Below are 12,918 nucleotides of genomic sequence, written 5' to 3' on the forward strand. Positions count from 1 at the left end.
GGGGAAGCCCTCTCTGTGGAGAGATTAGGCCGTGGGGTTAGCCGTTCAACAAGATGGAATATGTGACAGATCTAATACAACCTGAAATGAGGGAAATCCATCTCGGGTGGAAACCCATCCTCAACATAATTTTTTCAAGAAAGACCCACTCCACTTGGTCGTATGTCTTGCTCATATTCAGTGCCATATTCCCATCTTCCCAGTTCTTTTTGTTTTCAAATAATGGAGAGTCTCGTGGGCAATTAAGATGTTGTCGGTGATCAATTGCTCAGACATGAATGCACTTTGTTTCTCTAAGATCAGCTTTGGCAGCAAAGATTTTAGGTGATTGGCGAGGACTTTTGCAACAAGCTTTTATAGCACATTACTTAGGCTTATTAGTCTAAAATCATTTACCCTTCTCAGACTATGAATTTTTGGAATGAGAGTTAGAAAAGTATGATTGAGGTCGTTAGGGATAGTACCTAAGTTAAGCATAGCTAGGACTGCTTCTGAAATATCATAGCCAACCTTACTCCAAAATTTCTTATAAAACATGAGTGGAAGCCCATCTGAGCCAAGGGCAGTATCAAAATCCATTTGCTTAAGAGAAATCTAAACTTTGCTTGCCTTAAAAGGTTGAAGCAGATCCTCATTCATAGAACTAGTTACCCTCAGCTCCACCCTATTGAGGACTTGGTCAAATTGTGTGGGGTTAGAAGAAGCAAAGAGGTTCGAGTAGTATCGGATTAGGAGCTCCCCAACTTGTTCTTCCTCCTCCACCCACTCACCAAATTCATTTTCTAAGCCTGATATAAAGTTTCATTTATTTTTGTTCATATCTCGATAGTGGAAGTATTTCATATTCTGATCCCCATACCGAAGCCATTTAGTTTTTGACCTTTGATTCCACATACATTCCTCTATATCCATAGGCTTATTAAATTCCTCAATCAGCAACCCCACCCTTTCATGACTTCCCTCTACCATAGAAATAGACTTTGCCTCTGCTAACTACTTCCTCTTTTTTGCCAAAGATGAACGGACATTACCAAAGGTTTTTTTATTCCAAGAAGTTAGTTCAACTTGACAATTGCTTACCTTTGATCTTTGAGCCACATGGCTTCAAATCAAAAGGGGGGCTGGGGCCTATAAAACCGAGTATGAACATCGTCAGAAACTAACCAAATTGGCTTGTGATAAGAGGAGTAACCTGGCACGTGGTGGACACAGACTGAAGGAAATTTTAGCATTCAATCCGCCGATGCAGCAACTCTATCATGACGAACCCAAATCATTTAACCATCAAAATGTCAGTTGGACCAAGTATAAGGAAGGCCTGAGAAACCAAGATCTTTCAAACCACAAAAGTCCAAAGAATCCCTGAATTGTTCCATCTACCACTTCGGTTGGATTAATCCACCTGATTTTTCTCCAAGCCGAGTGATCTCGTTGAAATCGCCTATGCAAACCTAAGGCATATCAAACTGGGTAGCTAAATGCCATAACAGGTACCAAGAATAATCCTAGTTAGCAACTTCAGGAGCTCCGTAGAACCCCGTGAAACGCCAGGCATCATCAATTCTTGGATTTACCACCACATCAATGTGATGAGGTAAGAATGTACGGATGTGGAGGTCGAGATCATTACTCCATAGCAAAGCTAGTCCGCCATTCAGATTTCTCTGTGGAACAATAAACAAATTGTCAAACTTCAATCTACATCTCAGCTTCTCCAAATAGGACTTCTTTTTCTTTGTCTCCATCAAAAACACCAAACTGGGTCCTTTTGCTTTCACTATATCAGAAAGCTCTCGAACACGCCTGAGGTTCCCAAACCCTCGGCAGTTCCAACTCAAGCAATTCATGATGCCTGATGGGGATGGGATGTAGCTACTGCCAAATTGCCCTCAGGGGAGAGGATGTCATTTGATTTCACCATTCTTCGCTTCTATGACTAAGTATCTGAAGCTTTAAAAGGTGGGCGCTCTCTTTTTTGTTCTGATTTGGGAACTACAAAATTCCCTAGCTTTGTCTTTCGGCTCATTCTTATAAAAGTTCGTTGATTGGGCTTAGCCAAACTCCCTGGCCCAATAGAATTAAAGATATCCAAGAGTGGTGGACGTTCAGCAAAGTGGGGCTCAAGAGAAGTGGTGGAGAACAACAAGTCAGGCCCAAGCTCGTCTTGCAAAATTTGGGCCTGAAAGGCCTTACCCTTTTCCAATAAAATCTCTTTCGGCTAATCTGTACCATAGGTGTCACCCAACACCTTGTCAAATCTTCAAAGATCATAATCAATTTCATGGAGCTTCACAAGAAAGGTATCACCATCAGTATAAGCCCTCGAATTCATAGGATTCTCTCCAAGAATTGGCTCTAAAGGCAAGTCAGGTTGAGTAGCACCTATGATCATGAAATTCGAGGCTAAAACGGTGCCAGCTAAGTGCCAGCTAGTTGCAGTTATGGGAGTGGACGTTTTTGAATATGAAAAAGTGCCAGCTAAGTTTTCCTTGTTAGGATTGGGAATCACAACATTGGCATTAATGACCTCGTCATGCATGTCCATTTCCATAATTGTACTTTTCATCGCTAACAATGAACTGGACGAGTTCTCCACCTCCTCATGCAATCGGTTCGCCCCCTCAACCACTTTGCTAGAGGTAGGATTAAGAAGAGGTTCGTAAAAACCAGGAACAAAGACAATAAGTTTATTATGAGACCTATACGGTGGAGCATGTAAACTTTGGCTATATTGTCTTTGGTCAGGGGTGAACGTACCTTTGCTGTTTGGCCACAGTGGGCACTCCCTGTCACTATGGTCTAGTCGTCCACACTAGTAGCACAGGTTAGGGAGCTGTTCATACTTAAAGCTCACCTAAAGCTTTTCTCCATTCTCCAAGGACAGCAAATGACCATGGCAGAGTGGTAAAGAAATATCCAAAGTTACCTTGAGCCGCATAAATCTTCCACCATCCTCTTCGACGCCCCCAATAGACTAACACACATCTCCAACCTGATCACATATATTTTCGGCAACCAACTTCGACATTAACCTAACGGGTATATTGTGGACTTGGACCCAGAAGGTAGCCCGGTTAAACTGAAGGTCATTCACAGAAGTGTCACAATCATATCTTTGAAGCACCACAAGATGCTTATCAAAACACCATGGTTCACTCAATATGATTCGATCAACATCACCTTGGTTCTTAAAGACAAATAGGACTATATGGTCTCCAAGGTTCCGTATTTTGAAGCCATTAGTAGACCTCCAAATTTGTCTGAAGGTTTTGGCTACTGCGTCCATATTCAACACTCGTTTAGTCAAGAACTTGGCAGCAATAATGAATTCAGAGGATCGCAATTGATTTCGAAGAACAAACCGTGAGCCTTCTCTATCATTGAGAAATAGACCGCTCTAGGAGTTCGTTAGTTCCTCCATTGACAAAAGAAAATGAAGTAAAACAAAATAAAAAAAACAAAACATTGTTTCCCACAACCCCATGAAGGAAGGAAAATCACAAGCTCAGAGGGTAATTGTGTTACCCCTGAGAGGACACACACCTTCAGGAAGAAGGGACAAAATTCTACAACCTAAGAGAAGGCTTTTCAGAGAAAAACCTTTCTTAGCGACAGAGAAACCTTGAAGATATAATTCAATGATAGAAAGTACAATATATATATATATATATATATATATAGTTGAGACTTTGAGAGAGAAAGTACCAGTTTTGAACTTGGATACTAAACTCCTTATTGTACAAGTTATCATATGTCTTATGTGCACTTTTTCATGTTGCATGTAAAATAAAAACAAAGTAAATGTAACATATTAGATAAATAAGAATAATTAAGTAAATATTTAATATGAATTGCACCTCAATCAGCTCAATGTTAGTAGTAGATCCAACACTAGAAATTTTCATACTTGTAAATAACAGCTCAAGTTGACAAGTAGCTTATTAATTAGTTTAGCGAGAGGGATAAGAAAAATTACCCTCACTATGGTCCGTGACCAAATGGAGGTGCCCTGTGTTTGTGCCACTACCCGCATATCTATGATTGTGAGGGAGAACTGGACAATTTGAGACTCTTTAGAACGGGATAGTAATAGTGATATAGAAGAAGAATTGGAGCATGAAATGAAATAACTTTAGTCTGCTACCGCCTGCATGCTTAGTAAGGTAGTGGTTGGTTACTTGGATAGCTGGGGGCTGTTTGGTAGGGTATTTTAAGTAACAGTTTTCAGTATTTAAATAACATTATACGAATTTTCACACACTTTTTCATCTATACGTATTTTCAAAAAATACAAACAACGTTACTAGAACGGCATTACCAAACAACTTAGAGCATGTTTGGTACATGTGTTTAAACACATGTTTTCTGTTTTTAAACAACATTATACGTATTTCTACACATTTTTTCACGCACATGTATTTTAAAAAAATACAAATAGCGTTGCTAAAATAGCATTACCAAACGTGCTCTTAGTGTTTCATTGTTTTAGTTTTTATTTATTTTTTATTTTTTAAATAATGGCATGGCGGGCTTATATATATATATATGTGTGTATGTATATGTACATTGTGCTCTAAAAGATAAACTAAAAAAAGAAATAATGAATTATAAAACGTATCTTTTTTAAAATTAAAAAAAGGACAATTTAAAAAAAAACTGGGTCATTGGTCAACTCATTTTACTCTGTGTCAGGTTACTTTCCTTTAATTATCAAATCGGGCCCAATTTTGCTAAGTCTAATAAAAAATTACATCATGTATGTACAAATTGGAGAAGTGGGTTAGCCTTCATTGGGCTATTAACTTTTACAAGTTTTGGGCCTCCAGTCTAGAATATAAATTATCAATAGTGGAGGGCATGGCAAAGGTAGCAAAACTAAAGCAGCTCTGGCTAAAGAGGAATAACCAACTGACTGGTTTATTTCTACATTCATTAGTAATGCTTTTGAATTAAATTTTGTTTTTGTTAGCTGTGAGTAGTTGTGCTGAGTTAGAAGATCTATAAACTTAGTAGCTTGACCTGCTGCTAAACTTTTTGTTGCTGTTAAAGCTGATTTTTCTTGTAATAATCGTAATCTACCTCCTCCAGTTATGGAAGCTTGCCTTTGATTCTTGATTAAATTATATTTTATAAAATAAATTAAAATCTCTCCGAAATTTTTTTTTTTTGAGGAAAAAAAAAAAATCTCCGACTTTGATATGTATTTATCATTCTTTCATGCCAGACTTTGTCCTATTTTGTATTTACGTTCAAAATTACACCAAGTCGGTTACTAATTAAACTCAGACTTCCCCCACAAACTATTACAGTTAGGAGCTGGCAAGGGAAATGGCAAGCAGCCGGCTAGCCAAAAAAATAAAAAAAAGGTCCTAAGTTTTCTTTCTATCTTTTTAATCTTTTGTTGTTTTGGGTGTACAATGAATTTTGTTTGTTACTGTTAGGTTTCACAGAGCTTTGTTAATAAATAATAATATTCATTCTTCAAAACACAACCCCGCAATATATATATATATATATATAAAATGGCGCTCCACCAAGAAAGAAGATGAGGATTTGGTAATTGGTTCCTGATGAGTTTGGGTAGGCTATTTCTTTTTATTTTTTTTAATGCCTCTTCCTTCTTTACATTTTGCAGATTTTTTTTTTTAGATCTTAGATATATAACATACTATCAATAAATTACTCCAAAAGCCACGGGAGAATAATCTCCATGAAATAATTTTAATTAAGCTATGCCTAAAATATAATGGAATTGAATAGGTAATATTTAGTTAATATTTAAAGATTAAAAATTCTACTAATTAATATTTATCATTTTAAACTTCAAAATATATTGAGTCATCCTGATTATAAAATTAGAATTGATGCTGATTGTTAAACTATAAGAATGGAATATCTATATTAATTACTGAAAAACAGGTTATGTGGCCATATTTGGTAGGGGTAGTTGATCAGAATCTAAGACTAATTAACCAAGAAAGGTTTGGTTCCCAAACCCTAGCAACCTTGGAGAACAGAAGAAGTGTAAAACTAGTCAACTCTCCTCACCGACTGGGTAATAATTGGTCATGACAATTCAATGGTACGAGCCAATAAGTAGCCAATTAGATGACCTCATACTATTACAAATAGGAAAGATATTGCAGCCTTATTCACCATATTTAATTAGGAGCATCAACAAAAAGTTTTTGCTTAGCTCCTATCATCAGGTTCTGATAATATGGAATTCTTCTATAAACATTCTCTACCTCTTCTTCTTTTCATTCTTCAATTGTTATGCTTCATTTCTATAGCTCAAGTCTTGAACAGTAATGTCACAGCTTTGTTAGTTTTTGGTGACTCCACGGTCGATCCAGGAAACAATAACAATTTAAGAACAATTTTTAAGGCAAATTTTCCACCTTACGGGAGAGAATTTGCAAACCAAACACCCACAGGAAGGTTCAGTGATGGCCAGCTTACCACTGACTTTGTTGGTAAGTTTTCATAGTTATCTTCTCCTTTGCTTCTGTTTTTGTTCCTTTTGTTTTGCCTAATGCATTGCAGAAAAAAATGAGGCTGTAAACTAAGGGAGTCGGCCATGAACACTGATTTATATCCGACTTCTTAAAATTAAAGCATGTTTACGTTAAACGAGAAAGTACCTCATGCACAGGATGCATAAAAGATTTTTTCCTGTTTGTTTATTTATAAATAGGTCAATGTGAAGCCTAATTTTGAGGATTATCTAATAAAGGTACCAAGCACAAGTAAAACTTTGTGTTCATAAATAAGCTAACAAGCATATATATAGGATTCGTGAATAAACAAGTCCAAGGAATAAGCTCATGAGCAGAGGATTGTGTCATGCTTTGTTAATAAAGTTTGTTAAAGCATCTGACACGATTTGGCTCGATATTTACGTGGAAATTATTATTTTTACATTTTTTATATTTTAGATCCAATTTATTCTGACCTTTTTTTGCATCAACTTAAACTTTTTAAAAGCGAATATAGGCTTGTTTGTGAGATTGAACTTGAACTTGTTTTGAGACAGTATTTGGGTTAATTTTGGCTTGATTTATAACACAACCCGAGATCAAATTACTTGAATTTTAATACATTTGAGTTCAATTATAATTGAGCTCGAAATAGGCCCAAGTCAAGCTTGAACACCTTATTAATCTTGCCTAACCGAATTCAAACCTTCAATACTCGACTGACTAAGTCAATTAAAACTGTGCACTAATGTTGGAATACTTTGGTTATGTCTGGCACAGCTTCGTATTTAGGCATAAAAAAGTATGTTCCACCGTATTTGGATCCAAGTCTAAGCATTCAGGAGATGGTGACAGGAGTTAGCTTTGCGTCAGGCGGCTCTGGATATGATCCACTTACGCCATCGCTAAGTGTAAGTGCTACACTCTCTCTTCGCCTCGGTAAAATAATCTAGGAAATAATACTATTAAAACTTTCTGTAAAACTTCATGTTTATATCATCCAATTATTTATTAATACATCAAATTTATTTAAATTAAATATTAGATAGCTTCATGCAAAACAGAAGTTACCAAATTTTTAAATAGAAAAGGAATAATGGTTAAAAAAAAAAAAAAACGGAATTATGGGTTTTAATTAGCTTTTTAAATGATAAAGTCTGTATATAAAAATAAATAAATAATATCCTGTCCTTAAATGAAAGACTTGGTTGGAATCTTATCTACAAAAAGAGAATTTCTTCCTTCTTTTTTTTGTTCCTTCCTTTTTTGTTTTGCCTGACATTTTAGTGTCAGTTTGAGAATAACTTATCTAACTTTTTGCTAAAACTTTTTTTATAAAAGTGTATTAGAATATATTTGTACCTTGAATTTTTTTTTAAGAAGTGAGAAAAAGCGAGAAAAAAAATGAAGTTTTAAAAAACTACACGTAAAAGTTAAAAATGAAAAGCTAAAACTTAAAACCAATATCAAACTCACCTATATGTGTATACAATAGCTCAACCTCATATTACATGTTTTTGGTTTTGCCGCTAGATAATGCCCTCCCAATTCTTTTCGGGATTTTATCCTATGATTAATATGACTAGATTGTACGGTTGTATTTACTATTTAGCATGAAATTACCGATTTTTAATGTTGAAAAATCACATAGCATAAAAGATGATTAGATGATGTTAAATATTTATATATAATTAATGCTTTCAAGTGATTCAATTATTTAGTGAATAATCCGCTAAGAGTCTTGTATTTTAATTGGTAATTCATGGTGTTTTCAACAAAAATATTTAGGGTTTAAATTCTTCCACTCCTAATTATCGAATTATCCAAAAAATAATATTGAATGTTAAATATATTAGCAACGTGATGTGTTATACCATATTGCATATGCCAGAGTGGATGTGGAAGAAGAAGCATAGAATAGGAACACCAAGAACACAAGGGTTATGTGGTTCGGCCTTGTTGGCCTACGTCCATGGAGGAAACCCTTAAGGGTTACATCTTTATTATATAAGAGTGTAATACAAAACCTATGTTAAAATGAACTTTAATATGAGTATATAAAGGCAACTAAAACCTAGACTACTAATACAAGCAGTAGTGAGCTTAGGCCTATTACATTGGGTTAATATGTCTAATATATTTCTAACACCCTCCCTTAAACTCAATGCAAAAGCTCAATGAAGGCTTGAGATTGGATAAGTATGAGAAGATCCCATGGAGTTGCCATGGAGAATACCTTTGAAGAAACCATGATGAAGAATGTGCCAATTAAGCAATTTTGGAGCTTTAAATGAAGAAAGGGACTCCAAAATCAAAATCTACATGAAAAACTAAGCAAAATAGGCCCTTTCAAAAATTTTGACTTTTAATCAATGGGCAATGCAAGAAGTCAAAGTCAACAATAATCATCAAAGTCAATAGATGAGGTCCAATTTGGGTCGGTCGGTCCAATTCCGAGTTGAGGCGCATGGATCCACTGAGTTTGTAAACCGATGATGTGGTGTGAGGTGGACTAAGGCTGATGTGTCTTCGCTTGCGTGGCTACTAACGTGGCTTGGTGATGTCATCAGATGACGTCAAATAACATCAGCAGATTCTTTGGTGTGTGCTTCAATTCTAGCACGTGGAGGTGAGGCCAAATATCCAGAAGGTGCGTGAAAGTATGTGGGAGGTCGAATGAGGGCCAAATTCTAAGGTTCCGTAGATCGGCAAACAATAAGGCCTAAATGGTAGCGCGTGTGACCAAAATCCAATCTTGGAGTCAAGAATCTGTGGCGGTGCATGGAGTAAGTGCTAGAATTTGTGGCAACACGTGAAGCTTCTGGTGGAGACCAAATTCCTAGGTTTTGGTTGTGGGAGGCCATGGAGCACGTCTATGTAGTTGGTTTCATCAGGAGAGGCCTGATTTGCACAGATCTAAAAGGGAGAGGCACATATTGCTTAGGCTTATTATCTGAGACACTGTGGCAAGGTAGCGACGATGATCCATGGGAGTTGTGTGATGACATGGGGTTTAGATCTGAAGTCAAGCCATGGCACTACTGTGGGGTTCAAATGTGTATGAAGGAATCTTCTTTAATGGGTAGAGATATTTGCTTAATGCCAAGGAAGAAGTTTGGCTCTGATACTATGTTAAATATATTAGCAACGCGATATGTTATATCATGTTGTATATGCTAGAGTGAATGTGGAAGGGAAAGATTAGAATAGGAACACCGAGATCAAGAATGTTACGTGGTTCAGCCTTGTTGGCCTATGTCCACAAAGAAAACCCTTAAGGGATACATCTTTATTGTATAAGAGTATAGTACAATAATCTATGTTACAATGAACTATAACATAAGTATATATATGCGACTAAACCCTAGACTACTAGTACAGGTAAGAGTGGGCTTGGTCCTATCACATTGAGCTAATATGTCTAATATTTCTCTAACACCCTCCCTCAAACTCGATGAAAGCGGAAGCTCGATGAAGGCTTGAGGTTGGATAAGCATGAAAAAATCCATCGGTAATGCCTTGAAGAAACCATGATGAAGAATGTGCCAATTAAGCAATTTTAGAGTTTTAAATGAAGAAACAGAGTCCAAAATTAGAATCAACGCGAAAAACTGAGCAAGATAGGCCATTTTATAAATTTTGACTATTTGGTCAATAACCAACACAAAGGTCAAAGTCAACAGTCAATGGGACAACAGTCAGTCAATGGTCTCCACGATCCGAGTCAGTTTTGGGTTATCCAAATTGGGTCACAGACTAGGCTACAGAGACCCTGACATAGTCCTGTGACATGGCACTAACTAGACACTGACATGGCTAGGGCTTATGTGGCTCTTGTTGACGTTATAGATGACGTCAGAAGAAGGCCGACATAGTTTTTCAGCACGTGGATGGTGCGTGACAGCGATGGCACATGGAGGTGACAACTGATATACAGGAGGCACGTGAGAGTGCGTGTTAGCTTGGATGAGGGCCAATTCTTAGGCTTCGTAGAGCGGTGGACGACAAGGCCAACATGGCGACACGTGTCCCTAAAAGCCGATTTAGGTGTTAAGAATTTGAAGCGGCTTGTGGAGGAAGTTTTGGAGTCTATGGCCACACATGGTAGCATATGTAGCTGGAGATGGAGACTGAGTTCCTGGGTTTTGGTTGCGGGAGGCCATTGAGCATGTCTGTGTGATTGGTTTTGTCAAGCGAAAGCTTGATGTGCACAAATCTGAGAAGTAAGTCATGGTTTGCCTGAGATCTTGGATCTTAGACACAACATTGAGCCATGGTGGCTGCATGATACCATGGAGTCTAGATTTGAAAACAAGCATCTATGACTTCAGATGGTGGTGTGAATGTGGGAATCTTCTTGCTATGTAATACCATGTTATATCTACTAGAGTGAATGCATAAAGGGAAGTATAGAATAGGAACACTGAGAACACAAGGGTTATGTGGTGCAGCCTTAGTGGCTCACATCCATAGAAGAAACCCTTAAGGACTACATCTTTATTGTTTAGAAGAGTAATACAAGTCCTATGTTACAATGAAACCTAACATGAGTGTGTATATATATATATATATATATGCAACTAAACCCTAAACTACTAGTACAAGTAGGAGTGGGTTTGGGCCTATTATATTGGGCTAATATGTGTAATATATCTCTAACATTGAAGAATCTAATTAGATAGGTGTGAAAACAAAAGAGGTCATGGATCACTCACTTATGTACCCCAATAGATCCAAAAAGAAATGTTAACTTGGATTCAAATCTTTAGACTATATATAAGGGTATTATGTGATTTTTTTTTCTTCTTCAAGTCCCCAAAGAGAGAGAAAGAGAGTTATGAAAAGTTTTGTGATTAAATATATAATATTTGTTGGAATTAAGAATGCAATAAAGATGATTTAATATTGTACAATGGAGGCTTGTTTATATAGAGGCTTAGAATTAAGATATTTGAGAAAGGCAGTGGTCTTGTAACAATAAAGCATGTTGATAGTATTTAAAGGAATTTCGGAGAAGACAATCACTACTATGGCAACACCGTGAAGCTAGAGTTTTGGTTCCGATGCCATGTTGGAATTTGAGAATAAAATTCTCTATATATTGAGTTTTTGTATGAATATTCTTTATATATTGGATTATAGAAAGACCATGGTTTTAAAAACCGAATAGGTCAAACAACCGGAAAAGGTAGTGGTTCCTGGTTTTATGGTTGGACCGTGGTTGGACCGATGGTTGAAACCGGTAACATCATAATTAATTAATTAATTAATAATTATAAAATATAAAATATATATAATAGAATATGTAATAAGTTTGAAACAAAGAATATTTAGTTTTAAATGCATTTTTTTTTTTTAATGTGAGTTTAATTATCACGTCTTATATTTAGAAAATTAAATAACAAATCCACAACTTATATATAGTATTAAAATTATTTAGTATGAAATTAACAATAAATAATAAATTATTCATTATTTAAAAAAAAATTGTATTATTACTTATTATTAAATTTATATGGGTTATTATTGTGCATTATATACACACACACACACACATATATATATATATATATTATGCTTTAGCTACATATATTATATATTATTATTATTTATTTATATGATCAAAATTGGCAATTGGCAATCGGCAAGTAACATGTTTCTTAGTTCTTTTCCTCTGTATCAAAGTTCATGAAATACGCTAATAGCCCAAAGGTTGCCCAAAGCTCGAAAGCAAAAAACACACCCTCAAAAGAACGACATTAAGGGTCTGTTTGGTTGGAGGAGTGGAAAAGTGAGAGAATGAAAAATTAGTGGGAAGATGGAAAAGTAGGAGGATAGAAAATATTTAGTTTTCCCTCGTGTGTGTTTGGTTGGAGGGGTGGAAAAGTAGGAGGGTGGAAAACTCTTTTGTTTGGTTGAAACTAAAAGTGAGAGGATAGAAAATGTAGTTTATATAAATTGACTATTATACCCTTGTTACATAATAGATAAGAAATATATTTATTTGTACTTATTAAATACTATAAAATTTACCAATAATTATATTTTTCAATGAGAAGTATTACGTCCACAACATTTTTCGCAATACTTTAACAACAAAACTTATGTGAAAAGTTGTTACTAGTTCTAATTTGAACCTACCACTGAAATTATTTTTTTACTCACCAATATTAACTAATAACAATCTGTTACTTAAACTTTATTGTGAAAATATTGTGGTAACATTTCTCAATTAGGATTTTTTTATTCATTATGTTATTTCCCCTTTCCCAGCCTTCATTTCATCCATACGTTTTTTTTTTTCTTCCTCTTTTTCTCCTCCACACACATTGTCCTTATCCTTATCCCCCTTCTTTTATCTTCTTCCTCATTCAACACAACTCTCATTCTCTCTTTTCTTTCTCCAACGCTCTCTCTCTGTTTTTTTTTTTTTTTTTTT

The 12,918-nt window shown here is 35.7% G+C and overlaps 1 long non-coding RNA gene across 2 annotated transcripts; it reads left to right on the plus strand.

Annotated features, from left to right (window-relative positions):
* Window positions 1-6,127: 6,127 nt before the first annotated feature.
* LOC136067550 (uncharacterized) lies at window positions 6,128-9,827 on the plus strand. 2 transcript variants are annotated; one of them, XR_010629010.1, is made up of 3 exons: window positions 6,128-6,476; window positions 7,260-7,390; window positions 8,371-9,827. It is a non-coding gene; the product is annotated as an uncharacterized LOC136067550 (long non-coding RNA). The 2 variants fall into 2 exon arrangements; XR_010629009.1 differs by having other exon boundaries at window positions 8,653-9,827.
* Window positions 9,828-12,918: the final 3,091 nt, after the last annotated feature.

The sequence above is a fragment of the Quercus suber genome, unplaced genomic scaffold (assembly GCF_002906115.3).
Source record: "Quercus suber isolate HL8 unplaced genomic scaffold, Cork oak 2.0 scaffold_77, whole genome shotgun sequence".
Classification (NCBI taxonomy): domain Eukaryota; kingdom Viridiplantae; phylum Streptophyta; class Magnoliopsida; order Fagales; family Fagaceae; genus Quercus; species Quercus suber.